This window comes from Chrysochloris asiatica, unplaced genomic scaffold, assembly GCF_000296735.1.
Source record: "Chrysochloris asiatica unplaced genomic scaffold, ChrAsi1.0 scaffold00140, whole genome shotgun sequence".
NCBI lineage: Eukaryota > Metazoa > Chordata > Mammalia > Afrosoricida > Chrysochloridae > Chrysochloris > Chrysochloris asiatica.
In genome coordinates, this window is record NW_006408658.1 from 4,509,223 (window position 1) to 4,526,774 (window position 17,552).

Consider the following 17,552-nt stretch of genomic DNA (forward strand, 5'->3'; position numbering starts at 1 on the left):
AATTGGTTTACACATTTCAAGGTAAAGCTAAAGCTAAAGGTCTGAATAGTTAAGTTGGAAAGACAATAGTATGCTATTGGATTTGAAGACTGCACTATATTTGAATTTTAGGCTTTGGTAATCCAAATGTTGCTGATGCGTATTTAGATAGCTATTGGTAATTCTGAAACTTCACGACTTTTAGTTCTTCTAAATACCAGATAGCATATGATTATATGTATTTGTTTATTGGTTTCCTGCCAGATATCCCTTGTTTGAACAACAACTTCAAGAAGATAAACCTTTTGTGGCTAAGAACTTAATTTCATGCAGAATGCATCTCCAGGTTTTCAAACAGTAAAGGATAAAGTATACATTCCCAAAATAACCATCACAATATCTAACATGGGAATATAGTAGCAACAACAACTTTTTCTGCTCTTAAAGATGAATTGTTAAATGTAAAACTTTCCTGACCAGCACATATAAAATACTTGGATGAAGAAATAATAATAGTTTGCATTTCCAATTTTTAATTTACTTCTGGGATGTTGTTGTTAAGTGCCGTCGAATATCATTGTTCAATATATATTCATTTAAATCATAGACTAGAAATCATTTTAAAGTTCATGCAGTCTATATCCCATGTAATTCAGTAGATCCAGTAGTCAAACAGAACCATAGATATTTTAGTATCTGCAAGCTCTTTGTTTCATGAAGAGTTATTATTCTGACAGATGTAATTGTGAAATTCATCAGTTTCATAGGAAGTTTATACTTGAAAAAATTGTCACCATCCAAATACCTAGGCATGAAGATATCAGAGTTAAAGTAAACTTAGCTAGCTGCATTGTTGATGGTGGTGATACTGAATATTATAATGATGATAGCAATACTTATAAAGATGATAAAGTTGATTGCAATAATATTCAAATTGGGAAAGGAAAAGTTTCACTTGGAATGTTCTTTGTCTGTTATACATAATATATTGTATTCCAGAAAGTATTTTCTTTTTGTTTTGTTTGAGGTGCTGTACCTGTTATTTTCTCATTTACTCTCAAGGCAGATAGCATAATTTTATGATGGTGTAGGAATTTCTTATTTTGGGGTCTATTTGGAACAGGAAAGCCTCACAAAAATATAGGACTAATTAGTTGCTTTCAATAAATTCCATCTAATTGTAATAAGTGGAGTACTGGTGTGGTGCTGTGGGTTAATGTGCCAGACTACAAAGCCATTTGAACTCCAAAGTCGGCAGTTCAAACTCACCAGCTGCTCCTTGGAAACCTTATATAGGGTTGCTATGGGTCAGAAGAGATTCCAAAGCACTTAACAACAACAACAACAACAATTCTAATAAGTGCAAAAAAAATGAAGACAATGATATTAACTATAGCATATAGGAAATCAAAACATGAGGGTATATCCTAAGAAAATATATGAATGGATAAAAAGTGTAAACAAATTCATAAATTATAAAGACATTTTAAATACAGAAACATATCACTGTATTACATTTATCCTAACACACTTTTGCTTACAGTGCCACGTGAGCCAGCTAGTTTAGAAAAGCACATGAGTTAGCATTATTTCTATGTAAGTACATATAAAAGAAGTTAGTAGTTGTATATAAACAGTTCAATTATATTCATTTGTTTACATGGGTGTCAAATAGATTACTTCCAATATTGCAAACATTAACAGCTCCCTCTAAGAACAGGTCAAAGATGCCATTTATACTCCCATAGAAGGATTTTTAATATAGTCTTATATCAGTCATACTAACTGAAATGAGTATGCATTAAAAATTATTTTATTAAGTATTACCACCAACACTAACTATCCCAAATCTATTTCACACAACTGGATTACATATGTCTTCATTTCCTACATACATGAATAATCCAATATATTTTAATAATTCTCAAATGTTTATAGCATGACTAATAGTGAAAAGACAAAAACAGAACCTTGTATATGTAAAACCAAGCAGCTGTTGTGTTTGGTTTGCAGTCCAGTGCTTATCCTACAATTCGACACCAGGGGTTCCAGAAATTCTATACAGGATCATTATGAGTCAGAACCAATTGAACAGTACATAACAACAACAGTACTCATGAGTTACTCCTCTTAAACAGATCTTGACTCTTTATAATATGATCTCAATTCAAATATTCATAATATGTTGTTTAAGTGTTGCAGAGTTGGTTCTGACTCATAGCGACCCTGTATAGGGTTCCTAAGGAGTGACTGGTGAGTTGGAACCACCAACCTTGCAGTCCAGCACATTAACCCACAGTGCCACACCAGTACTCCATACATAATATTGCTGTTGTTGTTAAGTGCCATCAAGTCAATTCCGACCCATAACCACCCTGTATAGAGTTTCCAAGGAGCAGATGGTGAGCTTGAACCACCGACCTTGCAGTTCAAATGATTTTGCAGTCTGATGCATTAACATACATGCTATATAATCTGAATACATAACTAGAAACAGTACCTTATCATTGATCTAATTATCCAGTTATTTTAGTTAACTGGGAAAAAAATATTGATTTTTAGTCTGTCATAAAATTAATAAAGTAATTTAAAATATAAAATTCAAAGACATTTTATGAACTTAATATAATAATGCATTCAATAATGTACATTTATATCTTGGCCCATAATTATAGTAGCACACTATTTCAAGAAATGTATCTGTGCCTTGAGCAACAATGATAAATGTTAGAGCAATGGCTTGTAGTACATTTTGATCTGCTCTGATTTTTACTGGAGAGTTGATTGCTGAGCTTGAAAGTAATATTTTAGAAAATTTTGTGAGCTTAGCATAAAACCTTTTTTCTTTAATAATAAAATTTTGAGTCACTTTCTATGCTTAATTTTCTTCTTTTATTTGATAACAATCCATTATTATATTTTAAAAACTAATTATTTCTGTTGGATTGGAGCATTTTCAAAACATATTTCATCATCACATAGTTTGCTAAATAATTTGTTATGTTAAAACTCATTGCTGAATATAAATGCCTTTTCTTAAATTACATACTAAGAAAATAAAGGAAAGATGATATTTCTATATAATTAAAAAGTGCAAAATAATTATTATTGTTTGAAAATAATATGAACAGTATTTGGGCTTTATATTTTCTTCTAGGGGCAATATTTATAATTTTGTTATTATAAAAATATTTTGTCCAGTGATTATATATTTGTACTAATGGGTGGTTTATTTCTAATCAAGTAATATAAAAATATTAAAATGTGCTGATCTATTCACTTAAACATAGGTCACTTTCTCTGATTATTTATCCAACTAAATATTTAATAAATAATATTTTCCTATGCACCTGTCTGTGAAATCGATTCTACATTTATTGCAAAGATCACAATGATTTACAAAGGACACAATGATTTACAGGAACAAATTCTAAAATATACATCGCAAATTGTCTTAATAATCTAACATTCTTAATTTTCCAAAAATTCAAGCAAACTGTTATAAATTACTTTTTAGGCTTAAATCCTAATTAACATACCTATGGCACTTAATCTCTACTGGGAAATGGTGAAAAGGATTTGAAAGGTCTGAAGGGAGTCAAGCTGTTTCAGCTACCTGGCTTAAGTTTTCAGGAGGAAGGAGAACATCTAGGTTAATGGGTTACACCTGGGGACAGTTTGAGGGGACTGCCACTATTATTCCTTAAACAATACTCCCAGAATTTACCAATCTACCTTGAGTGAATACCCTGGGCAGTTTCTCTCTCAAGCCTCCCTGCTTAATCCCAGCAAACCTGCTTTTGGAACTCTTACTGCCTCGGCTTTAGAAGGTGTTTTGGTTTTAATATTGTACATGGATATCAAGATCTCACGTATTAAATTAATATCAAACATAACTGAATAACTTGATAAAGAACAGTTATGATATGCTTGCCAGGTAGCCAGAGCTTGTTCCTTAGAGAGATTTGTCCCAGGACCTTACACACTGCCAACACAGTGAAGACATTAAGAGAGACACATAAGAAACCATTTTCTCAGAAGCTACAATTACTGGAGTTAGAAGCATAGAATGAATAATAAGACCAAAGAAAATTATACAGAGGTAGCCCATCAGTGAGTTCGCAAAAACCAATGAACCCGGACGTCAGGAGGTCACTTCCTTTGGCCCTCAGGGTCCCTGGCCCACAATCTGAGGTGGGCCTTTGTGTTGGATTTTCATCCATGATACAGGGCCTCAGCATCTCAGTGCTTGCGGTCACCAACAGAACAGAGCATGGGAACACTGAATGTTTTAAAATTGGGAAAGGTGTGCAACAAGGTTGTGTTCTTTCACCATACTTATTCAACCAATAGGCTGAGCAAATAATACAAGAAGATGGGTTCTATGAAGAAAAACGTGGCATCAGGATTGGAGAAAGACTCATTAACAACTTGTGATATGCAGATGATACAAACTTGTTTGCTGAAAGTGAAGAGGACTTGAAACATTTACTGATGAAGATCAAAGAACATAGCCTTCAGTATGGATTGCATCTCAATGTCAGGAAAACAAAAATCCTCACCACTGGACCAATAAACAACATTTTTATCAACGTAGAAAAGATTGAAGTTGTCAAGTACTTCATTCTTCTTGGATCAACTATCAACTTTCACGGAAGCAGCAGTCAAGAAATCAGACGATGTATTGCATTGGGCAAATCTGCTGCACAGGAACTTTTTAAAGTGTTGAAGAGCAGAGATGTCTGTTTGAGGACTAAGGTGCACCTGACTCAAGCCATGGTATTTTCAATAACCTCATATGGATGCGAAAGCTGGACAGTGAATAAGGAAGATCTTAGAAGAATTGATGCCTTTGAATTGTGATGTTGGAGGAGAATACTGAAAGTGCCATGGACTGCCAAAAGAACCAATAGACCTATTTTGGAAGAAGTGCAGCCAGAGTGCTCCTTGGAGGCCAAAATGGCTAAACTTCGTCTCTTATACTTTGGACATATTTTCAGGAGAGAAAGTCGCTAGAGAAGGATGTCATACTTGGTAAGATGGAGGGTCAGAGAAAGAGAGGAAGACCCCCAACGAGATGGATCAGCCAGGTGGCATCATTTATGGTGTCAAGTGTGGCAGTGGTAGTGAGGTTGGCCCAGGATCAGACATTGTTTCATTCTGCTGTGCATGGGGTCTCTATGAGTTGGTTCTGACTCGATGGCACCTGACAACAACAACAAGTATTATCTAACTTCTTCAGTTGTATATTTCTCCTGGGTCAAAGCAGAGGACTAGAAAAAGCAATAAAAATAAATGACTCTCAAAGTCTTCCCATCCTTTACCTGGTCCAGTGACCTCAACTTTCATTTGAAATGCTATCATTCTATTCAATGTCTCAATCTGGGTCATTATAAAAAATCCATTTAAAGATCACAAATAGTGATTACATACTGTCTTTTTAAAATAACTTTTTCAAAAAGAAATTGAAATTATCCTCAAGAGCTTAATTTGCATTTCTTGTCTCATATATTAGGTCAGAGAATATATGAAGGGAGATCTAGGAAATTCAGTTTTAATTTAATAAAACACAATCTGCTTAGCCCAAACAATGTGTTAATTGATCTGCTTAATTAATGTGCTTTCCCTTTCATTTATCCTTGGGTAATTTCAGAAACCATGCTTTCTGGTTTTACCGGATATCATCGGTGTTCAGTCATGAGGTGGAACCTTATGGTCAGGATTAGCATAGACGTGGATAAACATTAGTTTATAAATACTCATACTTACACTCACTTCTTTCCATTTGGTTCAGCATCATTTATCAAACATACCAAGTTCTTGAGACAATAAAACAAACGATAAAAACAAAACAAAGCTAGGGATATGTCTTAGGAAGGAAACATTTTACTGGCCCATGGGATCCTTGAAGGACATTTAACAAACTAGAGTTTCCCTAAGAATTAAATTATCAAAAGTACTTTTGACCTGAGTTTTATTTCCACACTCAACTCAGGTTAACCTGGATTTCTCTCACAACTTATATCTCAGGTTAGTGCAGTTAATACAGTCTGACAGTGACAGCTTTGTCCTTCATCCACGACCAAGAATTCCTATGCCCTCATTTGATATATTTTATTATTCATAAAGGAGCTTTCCCCTAAGAATAAGGATCTTCTGGGAATGTCTCACTTCTTGAGCTGAAGGGTTATTATGCTCACCTTTTATTTCCTAGGAATGCTGTAAGAGTCACCCACTTCTTTGCATCAAATCAAGTATGCTGAAAATCAAACCAATCTTCACAATTTAAAATGGTAAATTTCAGTAAATGTAGCTGTTAATATGATCATCTCCTGGGTGGTAGTGGTTATTTGCCATGGAGTCAGTTCTGACTCATAGCAACCCTGTACAGGGTTTCTGAGGCTGTAAATATTTATGGGAGCAGAAAGCCTCATCTTTCTCCTGCGAAACAGCTGGTAGTTTCGAACTACTGACCTTGCGGTTATCAGCTCGATATGTAACCACTATGCTATCAGAGCTCCTGATTATTTCCTAGTCAATTAAAAAATAAATTATCTACACTTTGGGATTATTTATATTTTTGGTAATATATTTTGAGAAGTCTCAAATTTATTTAGTCAGAATCCCCTCTCAATTAACTCTATAAATCTGATGTGTTTTAGACAGGTTGCAGTATTAAGTATATTTGCATAGTCATTTAAATAATACATTACATCTGTTATATCTTCCCTGCCATAATCTCACACACCACTAAAATTACACTAACACATAAATATAATTCTGGTTATCTTTTTGGCAGTATTAGCCAAGATTTAATGAAAGTAAAAATTGTATAGTTGTAAATTTGTACAAATACACACAAATGAGTTCAAGTGAACTGGAAACATTTAAATAAAATAAATGGATTATATCTATGACAATATCCTGATTTGATTATTATAATTTACCTTTTTATGATTGTTGTAAAAAAATTAATGATTGGTCACACTGGATAAAGGATACACATTATCTTACTTTCAAAATTTCTGCAGCTACATATGAATCTATAATTTTCACAATAAAAATTTCATTAAAAATGATGAAGGTAAGCAGAATATTGTGGCTCTTCCACTAGAATCTTCTAAAGTAAAGTTGAACTAGGAAGTCTTAGAAAACCACTATTTCTCTTGCTTACTTATTTATTTTTTTACATGTGCTCTTGCATTTATGTTGTTGTGCCCCTGTATAGGGTTTCCAAGGAGCAGCTGGTGAACTTGAACTGCCTACCTTGTGGTTCAAACCAACTTTGCAGTCCAGCCCATTAACCCACAGTGCAATACCTATCTCACAATAAATAAACAAATCAATTTTATCCTCATTTTCTCCTTGAAGAAATTGACGTAAAGGTAGAATAATCTAAGTACGTAGGTGATCTGGGTTTCAAAATTTATTCTGACTTCAAAGTGCTTCCTCTTTCAATTCAAAGTATTAAATAAATAACATAAACTTTATAATTATATAGATTTAAATTGGATTAGTAAAGTGTTTCTTCCATGAATAAATATATTTATTTCTATAGAGAGGACACATTTATATGGGGAACACTTGTGTACAAATGTATATGCTAATTTTCCAAAACTTTTGGAAAATGACATCATAAGGAAGGCAAGTGCTTTGAAATCAGATCTTACCCCCTCCTAGCGTTTGTTATTGTTACAGTTTTGGTGGGTTTTGTTTATGAGTTTTGTAATTTAATTCTGTAAAGTCTGTATTCTTTGTCTTCTGTGTTCACTGAAGTTTCTGCTCAGTTAATTCATGTTCAGCTAATATTGAATGGAAATTTCCTTAAATATCTAGAATTAGTAAGTTTCCTGGTTTCACCAAGGTACACCTTGTACATGTTGGGGAACACGTTCATTACTCAGCAAGTAGTTTATGCCTTCATTGAAGCTTTACTTGCTATTGCTCAAGCCTTCAGTTAGTCAGAGATGAGAGCTTAGGGCTGTCTCAGGACTACTAATGCTCATGCACACGTTCTTAAACATGTGAACAGTCTTTTACGTGTGTATTGCTTTCTAGAATCCCAGGAGTATGTTAATTCTTTCAAAGTCCACATGACCTTCTCATTTCCAAGCTTTATCTTTTGAGTTTGTGGTTATTCTATTTGCCAAAACTGTACCTATCACTTCTTTCAGCCTCAATGTTAAAACATTTTCCAGAAACTACATATAACAACAAATGATATATTTCATACCATAATCCTCCCTACCCACATTTTCCCCAGTCCATTCATTAAATCTGGTATGTAGAATCTTCCAAGCAACAAATAATGGCAATTATGAGAATTTGAAAGAAATAACTTTCATTGCTCTCTCTCTGATGTCTGTCAGACTGCATAGCAAATGTGTTCTGATACTTTTAAGGCTACTGCCGAGCAGGAGGACCCTAGCTGATATAAGTGGTTTGCAATTGGCTCATAATCTAAAGATTGGTGGTTTGACCCTATCCAGAAGCTACTCAGAAAAAAGGTCTGGCAAAGTGCTCCTATAAAAATTACAGCCATGAAAATCCTATGGAAAGTCTACTCAGTAAGACATGGGGTCACCATACACAGTAATTATTTAAAAGACAATGGTTTGTTTGTTTTTTTTCTAAGCTGAAATGTGAGACATGAGACTATAACAATATGAAATGTATCGATGTCTATAATTCTCAGTAAAATTCAATTTTTTAAATGGAATAAATGTTCCCTGGTTTTTACAAGAGGCTTTTTTTTTTTTAAGTTGATTGTTACAATTTTTGAGAATTTTACATTATTTTCAAGGAGCAGCAAATTTTCATAAGTAAAAATGGTGATGAAATTTCCATTCATCACCATTTTTGTTTATGCCACTCTCTTTACCCTTAATGTAATATATTTTACATTAAAAATTATGACTCAAATGTAACAGAACATTGTAGTTTAGTAGGATCAAATGGTAAGTATATTGATATTTGTTGTTTTCTTTTCTATATCTGATTCAAAACCAAACATACAAAAAAAACCCAAAAACATAAAGCAGCTAAAAAAATCAGCTTGCTGTTGAGTCATTTCCAGCTCATGGTGACCCTATGTGTTGCAGACTGTGTAGGCCTGGTCAGAAGTTTGAGGCCCTATAGGCCCGAGTGTTACAGGTCACAGGCTCTGAGGAACAGATCTAGCCATCTGGCAGTCATAGCAAATTGTTTTTCATCTTAGTGTTCAGTTATATTTATTAATTCCATACATGGAGCCCTTGATATCCACAAATAAATGTAATAATTTCCTAAAAGCCAAGACTGTAAAATTCCAAACAGGCAACGTCTTCCCTCAGAGAATTCATTCAAAGTAAATTGGGTGGCTCCCTGGTCTCTGTTCCAAGGACAATAGGAATGCCCTCCCTAAATTGTTTCCAGGTATAGCCCATTCACCCAAGTGTTTCTTTTCCTGAAGAACTTGGGCTGGGCAGCTGACACAATGGGAATCCTCCCAATCCTCCTTTTCCTCCCCCCATTTGAGGCGAGGTGCTAAAAGGTATGTTAATTAAGTTTGAGAAATCAAGTTGCGGTCGTGAGATTCGAACCTGCAAAGTATGATGTAAAGTTGCCTGAATGTCTGGAAAAGTAAGATTAACAGCTGTACCTTGTCTTAGTCCCTCCTAGCTTTGTGTAAAGTACCTCCCCTAATTAAAAGGAAGGCGCAGAACGAATCCAGGTGCATTATGACTGACAAGGCGTGCGTTACAGCATGCAGGGGGCTTAGTCCAGCCTTGCAACCATACTGCCTGTTTAGCTAAGATGTTTACTATGCAGGATATTATGACCTTCGTGGCTGAGATGTTTGCAATGCAGGATCGGCCTGATGCCAGTCCAGCATTCACCCTGGTTTCGGGGTGCCTCTTTGTCTCTCTCTTCACATCTCTGTGTCTCTTCTGCTATCCCTATCACCGCCAGGTATCCCCTCCTCGTGAACCGAACCCCTATGTCGAGGCTAGTCCCCGACACCTATGGGTATCAGAGTAGAATTGTACTTCCTAAGGTTTTCGGTGGCTGCTTTTTAAAAGTAAACATTAGGTGATTTGCAGGCAAAAGTTGAAGAAGAAAAAGAATCCATAGATGGAAAATATGGTCTTGCTGATAGAAACAATGCAATTATGTACGACTAACAATTTATTCATAGCGAATACATTTTTCAACGACATAAATGGTTATATTTTCAACAATTATGCAAGTGGACCTCATCAGATACCAGATGGAATGCACATGAATCAAACTATTTACACCTGTGAAAAGTCATCAACCAGAAGTCATCCATATTATCAAACTAAACAGAGCAAGGACCATCAAACACTCATATGCGAGTTCAGACTGGAACTCAAGAAAATTTAAACAAGTCCCCGAGAGACAAAATATGACTTTAAGTAAGTCTTACCTGAATTTAGAGACCATCTCAAGAACAGATTAGATGCATTAGAACAAATGTCCAAAAAACGGAAAAGTTGTGTGACAGCAAGAACATCATACATGAAGCAAAAGGTCATTAAAGAGAACAGAAAGAAAGAGAAGACCAAAATGAATATCAGAAGATACTCTGGAACCTATTCTTTCATGTAGAAAAGCTAAATCAACTGTAAGAGATGAGGTAGTAAAAGAGCTGAACAAAAAAACTCAAAGGGCAACTTAAGAAGGCAAAACAAATTATATTAAGTAAAAGTGCCAAGACTGAAAGTTAGAAAACCAAAGGGGAGAGAAACATGCTCATCATTTCTCAAGCTGAAAGAACTGAAGAAAAATTCAAGCCTGGACTTGCAATATTGAATGATTTTATGGGCAAAATACTAAATGATGCAGAAAGTATACAAAATCACTGTAACAAAAATAATTGGATATTCATCTATATGAGTTAAATGTTATTAATATGTATCATTTCCAATGTAAACAAACAACCCCGCAACAAACTACTGTATTATAATTAGAATTAGGAAAGCACAGATTTAAGAGGAGAAATATCAAGACAGCAAAAACCCAAGGTTTAGATTGAGTATATAGTCAAAAAGTACAAAAAAAAAGAAAGAACAAAGAATAAGAGAAAGGAAGAATGAGAAAGAAAAAGAAAAGAAAGGAGATAAAAAAAAACAAAAGGAAGCAAGGAAACATGTATATTAGTGGTACTTGTTAGGGTCCTGGTGAATATGGAAGAAAACAAAATAAAGAATGTATGATAGAATGTTAATGCTTGTTTAAAACAAATCAAAGATGCTTAAACATGTCTCTGTGATCAGTGGGTGGTTAAAGATAAATTCTGTCAGTAGTATAAGTTTTCTTGGTCTCCTTTGGATTCCTGGTGTACGACTATAGTATAAGCACTTGACTGCAAACACAAAGTGAGTGGTTCAAAAACACCAGATGCTTCTAGGAAACTCTATGTAGGGTCACTAGGAATCTAACAGATGCAAGGGCATTTAACAACAACAATAGCCTTCTTAGAGTGCCTTCTAAGAAAAGTACAGTCAAAGAGTGGTTTCTGAAGGAATCTGCTGAGCCAGTTAAATTCAAGGCAGTGTTCAGCTCAGAAAGTTATCATGACTGGTTTGGGAGATTACAAAGGAAAAACCTTGATAGTTTGTTTGTTTGTTTTTTACTGAGGAACACGGGATGATTATGAGAGGTTATTACAAAGGTGTTTTAAGAAAATTGAAAGCTACATTGGTGAGAAAAAGGCCATGAAAATTGTGTCAAGCAATTTCTTTTCTCTTGCAATACACCTCCTCATTCTACCAGGCTGTCCTGCAACAACTTCATTGGAAAGTCTTACCTCATCTACACTACAGCCCTAATCTTGTCCCCACTACCCCCTTTTTAACATTTTTCTTGTGTATTGAGTATAGTTTACATGGGGGAACATCAGTTCATATCAATGCAAGGGTTATAATCCCCTGCATGCTTCATCATTCAATAGTGTTGCTTCTATTCCCTCTGTTTTTTGTTTGTTAGCTTTCTTGTTTTATTTGTTTGTGTATGCTCAGGAATATACACTCTTTCAAACAGCCAAAGGGCATACCCTGCCCCTCGGCAACCAGCACACATCCCCTCTCCTTCCATGAATCTAGAATCCTCAGCTACTCCATCTCTCCATGTCCTTATCTCTACCTCTATCTCTGGCATTGCTGCTTCTTTGAGTAGGGCCCCACAATTCGCTCTGGCTCTTCTCCCTTGATGATCCCAGGGTCCTCTGTTCTGGCACTGTAAGATCGACCACTCACCCTTTTTTGCTACAAAACGTTTACCTTTACAGTTGTGACAATTGCAATTAGTCATGGTACCAATTACTCACTATTGAATCATGAGGGTTTTGTCCCCATCCCCTTTCACCAGACCTGTCTAGACAGGATGAAAACCATTCACTGGGGATCCTACCTTCCCCCTGATCTTGTCCTTTTTTGCTTCTTTTTTTTGTTTAAAGAAAATTCAAAAGTCCTTTAAAAGGAACCCAATTAGGTCCCTCCAATGATGACAGCACTGCTGTTATAAAGCTTAAATCAAAGCATTTGGAATTCTTTGGGGAAAGGGTTATAAAAATGGAAGCACCACCTTCATAAGTGTACAGAACTAAATGGAGGGTATGTCAGAAAACAATAGTTTCACATTCTGATATTTTTATTTAATAAAGATGTCAATGATTTTCAGTAATGTATTTTTCTTACCCTTGTATGTATATACATTCATTAATACTTTCTATACTTACCAGAAAAAATAAATAGAAATTTGAAAAACAAAATTAAAATAATTTAGAGATGTTTCTTTGAACTCTGCATTGATGATGGATTGGTGATTAAAATCAACTTCCAAGTGTTGTATTAAAAACAAAAACTTTAAATGGATATTTTATGGTAATAAAGGATATAATCAAATTGCCATCAAAAAAGAAATTTCTATTTAGTTTTTTATTAAAGATTATGTTGCATCACCAGCACATTGTAGCCTTTTAATGAATCTTCCTTCAATCTTGTTGCTGTGTTCTTCTATGTGTACTCTAGTTTGTCAAATTATTTGCATAGCATATAGTTTGGATTAGTATGGTGAAAGTATACAACATCGACACACACCTTTCCTGATTTTAAACCATTCAATATCTGCTTGTTCTGTTCATCTTGATCTATATACAGGTTCAACATGAGCATAGCTAATTGTTCTGGAGTTCCTAGTCTTCACAATGTTATTGAGATGACATCATTTATAAAAGTTTTATTTGAAAACAATGACTCTATTTTCTGTTTTTTTGTCCTGTGCCAACTTCATAATCATTTCTACACTTGAATCCATTGCTGCTGCCACTGTGCCAATCCATTTCATTGGAGGTTTTCCTCTTTTTAGGTTACCCTTCACTTTACCAAGCATGATGTCCTTCTCTAGGGACTGGACCCTCCTGAATATATTTCTGAAGTATAAGAGAAACAGTCTGACCATCCTGTCTTCTAAAGAGCATTCTGGCTGTACTTCTTCCAACACAGATTGGTTTGTTCTTTTGGAATCCATGGTACTTTCAATATTCTCCTCCAACAACACAACTCAAATGTATCAATTCTTCTATGTTCTTCCTTATTCACTGTCTATCTTTCACATGCATATGAGGTTATTAAAAATACTGAGGCTCATATTAGTCCTTAAACTGACATCTTTGCTCTTGAACACTTTAAAGAGGTCTTGTACAGCATATTTGCCTAATGCTCTGTGGGTTAAGTGCTGAACTCCAAAGTTCAATTGAACCACAAGGTCAATGGTTCAAGCTCACCAGTCGCTCCTTGGAAACCCTATACAGGGTTGCTATGAGTCACATCCAACTTAAAGGCACTTAGCAACAAGATCACACAAGGGGATGTAATGTTGATAATGATGATATTGACCAAAATGATGAAAAGTATGATGATCATAATGAAAGTGTCAATATTAATAATAAGTTAAATGCTATGAAATCAGTTCCAAGTCATAGTGACACTGTAAAGGAAATCTGAGGAGCAGCTGGAGGGCTGGAACTGCCGACCTTGCTGTACAGCTAATTAACCTTCAACATCACAACTAGTTATCATACCAGAATTTCACCTGTAAGAGAATACTCCTTTTTTTTTCTCTGTAACATATGTTGTCAGTAAGTGCTGTCAAGTCTATTCTGACTCATAGCAACCCTGTATATGGTTTTTGAGTCTGTAAATCTTTACAGGAGCAGAAACCTCATCTTCTCCCAGAAAGAGAGACTATTGCACTTGAACCATTGACCTTGAGGCTTGCAGTCCAGTGCTCACCCTACAGAGTCACAGTGCTCCTATGTTACAGTGCAAACCTTAAAAATCTTATTTCATAAGAAGAACTTTAAGTATTTATCCATAGGTATATGTAGTAAGTGGATTGCATATGGCACCAGCACATGGTGAAATAGGCTCTATTTGAAGAAAAGAGTCTTAAAATAGCCTGCAACAGGATCTTATGAAATAATATGGTTATGACAAATAAAAGTATAATGATAATGCGGACAATGATCTTCTTGTAGCACATAAAGAATCAAACCAAGGGAAAGTGCAGGGTGTTTTGTACTACATGACATAAGAATGTGTACATACATATCCCAAGGTGAAAGTGAAGACAACTTCAATAATACAATGATCTTAAGGATAAAAAAAATATTTCAATGTGTTTAGCCAAATACATCTTTGCTTTAAAATGACATATGAGAGGCAAGCAAGGGGCTTGTTACGAGATTAGGATGAAAGGCTGTGTAGACCTTCTTCAGCAAAAACATGGAAAACTGGATGAAATAGATTAAGACGGTGGTCCTTTGAACTTCAGGTAAAGATTAGTGGATAAGTGAGATTTGGAAATGGAGAAAGATTTGGAATGGAAACAAGAATGGAGGTGACTTCTAGGGCAGCCAACGTGTTCCACTGCAACCATTTTGAACGGGAGTGAGTGGACAGAAGGACAAAAGTGCATTCCTATTGCAGTAACACACAAGTGATTTGCAAATATTTTTTCTCTCTTCTTTTTTTTTCTTTATCATTCTTTCCTTTTTCTCTTTCTAATCATCTCTTCTCTGATGATCAGCGATGAGATCTCTATAAGTAGACACCCCCAGGGAAGGTTCCATGATGTACAGAGGTTTCTGTGGCATGTGGAATGTTCTGTACTGCATGGAAGGTTCTACATCATGCAGATCATTAGGTATAGAATCAAGGGGATAGAAGCCAGAATTAGAAAGCTTAAAGATAAATCTCTCAATATTGCTTGATAGAACAAGCAGATAAAAAGAATGAAAAAATCTAAAGAAAGACTAAGATTCATGTAGGAGAACATGAACAGGAATGACCTCTTCACTGGAATTCCAGAACAGGAAGAGACAAAGAAAACATAGTTGCAGAGCTGCTGTAAGAAAACTATCCTACCATCTAGAAAGATGAGAAGATAAAAAGCTGAATAAACACCAGGCAGCATAGACCCCAAAATAAAATCACCAAGACATATCATAATTAACTCTTCAAAATCAAAGACAAGGAAAGAATCCTGAAAGCAGCTAGGGGGGAAAAAAAAAAAAAAAAAACATACGAAGGAAAACCAATAAGATTAAACTCAGATTTCTCAGTAGAAACCATACAGGAAAGAAGGCAATGGGGAGACATATACAAAACGCTGAAAGAAAAAAACTGTCAAGCAAGAATCATATACCCACTACAGCTGTCAATCAAATATGACAGCAAAATCAGAACTTTTCAGGATAAACAGAAATTAAGGGATTTTGTGGAAGCCAAGGCAGCGCTTCAAAACATACTAAATGCAGTTCTTTGGACTAATAAGCAACAAGAACAGACAACAACCAGAGATTGGCATATGAGACAACACCACCTGGTATTCAGTTCAGATATAAAAAAGGCCAGAGAAGAACAAAACTACAAGAATGAAATTAGGTGATCTGGGATTCCAAGCTATGATCAGGACAACTACAGAGTAAAATAAAGGAAAACTACAATAATAGAGATCCAGGTGGTAAGGAGGTCAGGTAAATTTCAGGATAAAACAGACTGTGTTAAAATGAGGAATAAATTAATAAGATACAGAAAAATGCCAAAGAAACTTAATACAGCTCCACATCAAATCAAGAAAATGAAAGCCCAAGAAGATTTTGGAAACATTAAAATTGTGAAGAAATTGACAAGAAAACACACAAAAATTTCAGGATAAAACAGACTGTGTTAAAATGAGGAATAAATTAATAAGATACAGAAAAATGCCAAAGAAACTTAATACAGCTCCACATCAAAGCAAAAAAAAAAAAAAAAAAAAGGAAATCCAAAAAGATTTTGGAAACATTAAAATTATGAAGAACTTGACAGGAAAATGCACACACACAAAAATTAACTCAGCATAGGAAACCATGCAGGACAAAGCAACGAGCAGCACACACACACACAAAAAAACAAAAACAAAAAAACAGACAAACATCATAATAGCAGCAATTAGTCCGTATCTATCGATAACTACACTTAATGTCAATGGATTAAATGCACAGAAAGTATCAAAATGGTCTTTCAATATGCTGTTTACAAGACACACCTTATACAAAAAGATAAAATTAGCCAAAAAAAATTAATGGATGGAAAAATAAATCAAGATAATGGCAATAAAATTGTGCAGGAGTGGTAATATTAACCTCTGATAAAATAAAATTTAAGGCAAAAACCATCATAAGAGACAAAGAAGGACACTATCTCATGATTAAAGGGCCAACTGAACAGGACACAACCATAATAAATATCTATGCTCCCAAAGAAAGAGCCCCCAAATACATAAATCAAATCTTAATAGAATTGAAGAAAGAAATAAACAACAATAATAGTGGGAAATGTTAATACACCACTTTGGGAAAAGGACAGAATAAGCAGAAAGAAACACAGAGGAACTAAGCAACACAATCAACCTACTTAACCTCACAGAGCTGTACAGAGCATTCAACCCAACAACAACTTAATAGATATTTTTTTCTAGTGTACATGGAACATACTCCAGAATAGACCAGTGTGAGGCCACAAAGCAAGCCTCAATAAGTTTAAAATCCTCAAAATACTGGAAAGCATCTTCTCAAATCATAGTGCTATAATATTAGAAATCAACACTAGGAATATAAAGGAAATAAAGTCAAATACATAGATACTAAATAACACCCTACTTAAAAGCTACTGAGTAGGAGAACAAATAAAAAGTGAAATTAAAAAAAAAAAAAAAAATCCTAGAAACAAATAAGAACTAAACCACAGCATACCAAAACCTTTGGAACATAGCAAAAACAGCACTGAGAAGGCAATTTAGAACAATAAATGCACACATCAAAAAAGAAGATAGAGGAGAGAGAAACAAGATGGCAGATCAGTGGACGTATACTAAAGAGCTCCGCCAACAACAATACCCAACCAAGCAGGCTCAGGGGATGGTCCCACAAATAACGGAATATTTAGAAGGTTGGAAGGCTCACAGCTGGGGGAATTTGTGGTAGAAGCAAGAAATCCATTACTTTCTAGTTTGGGACACTCGGC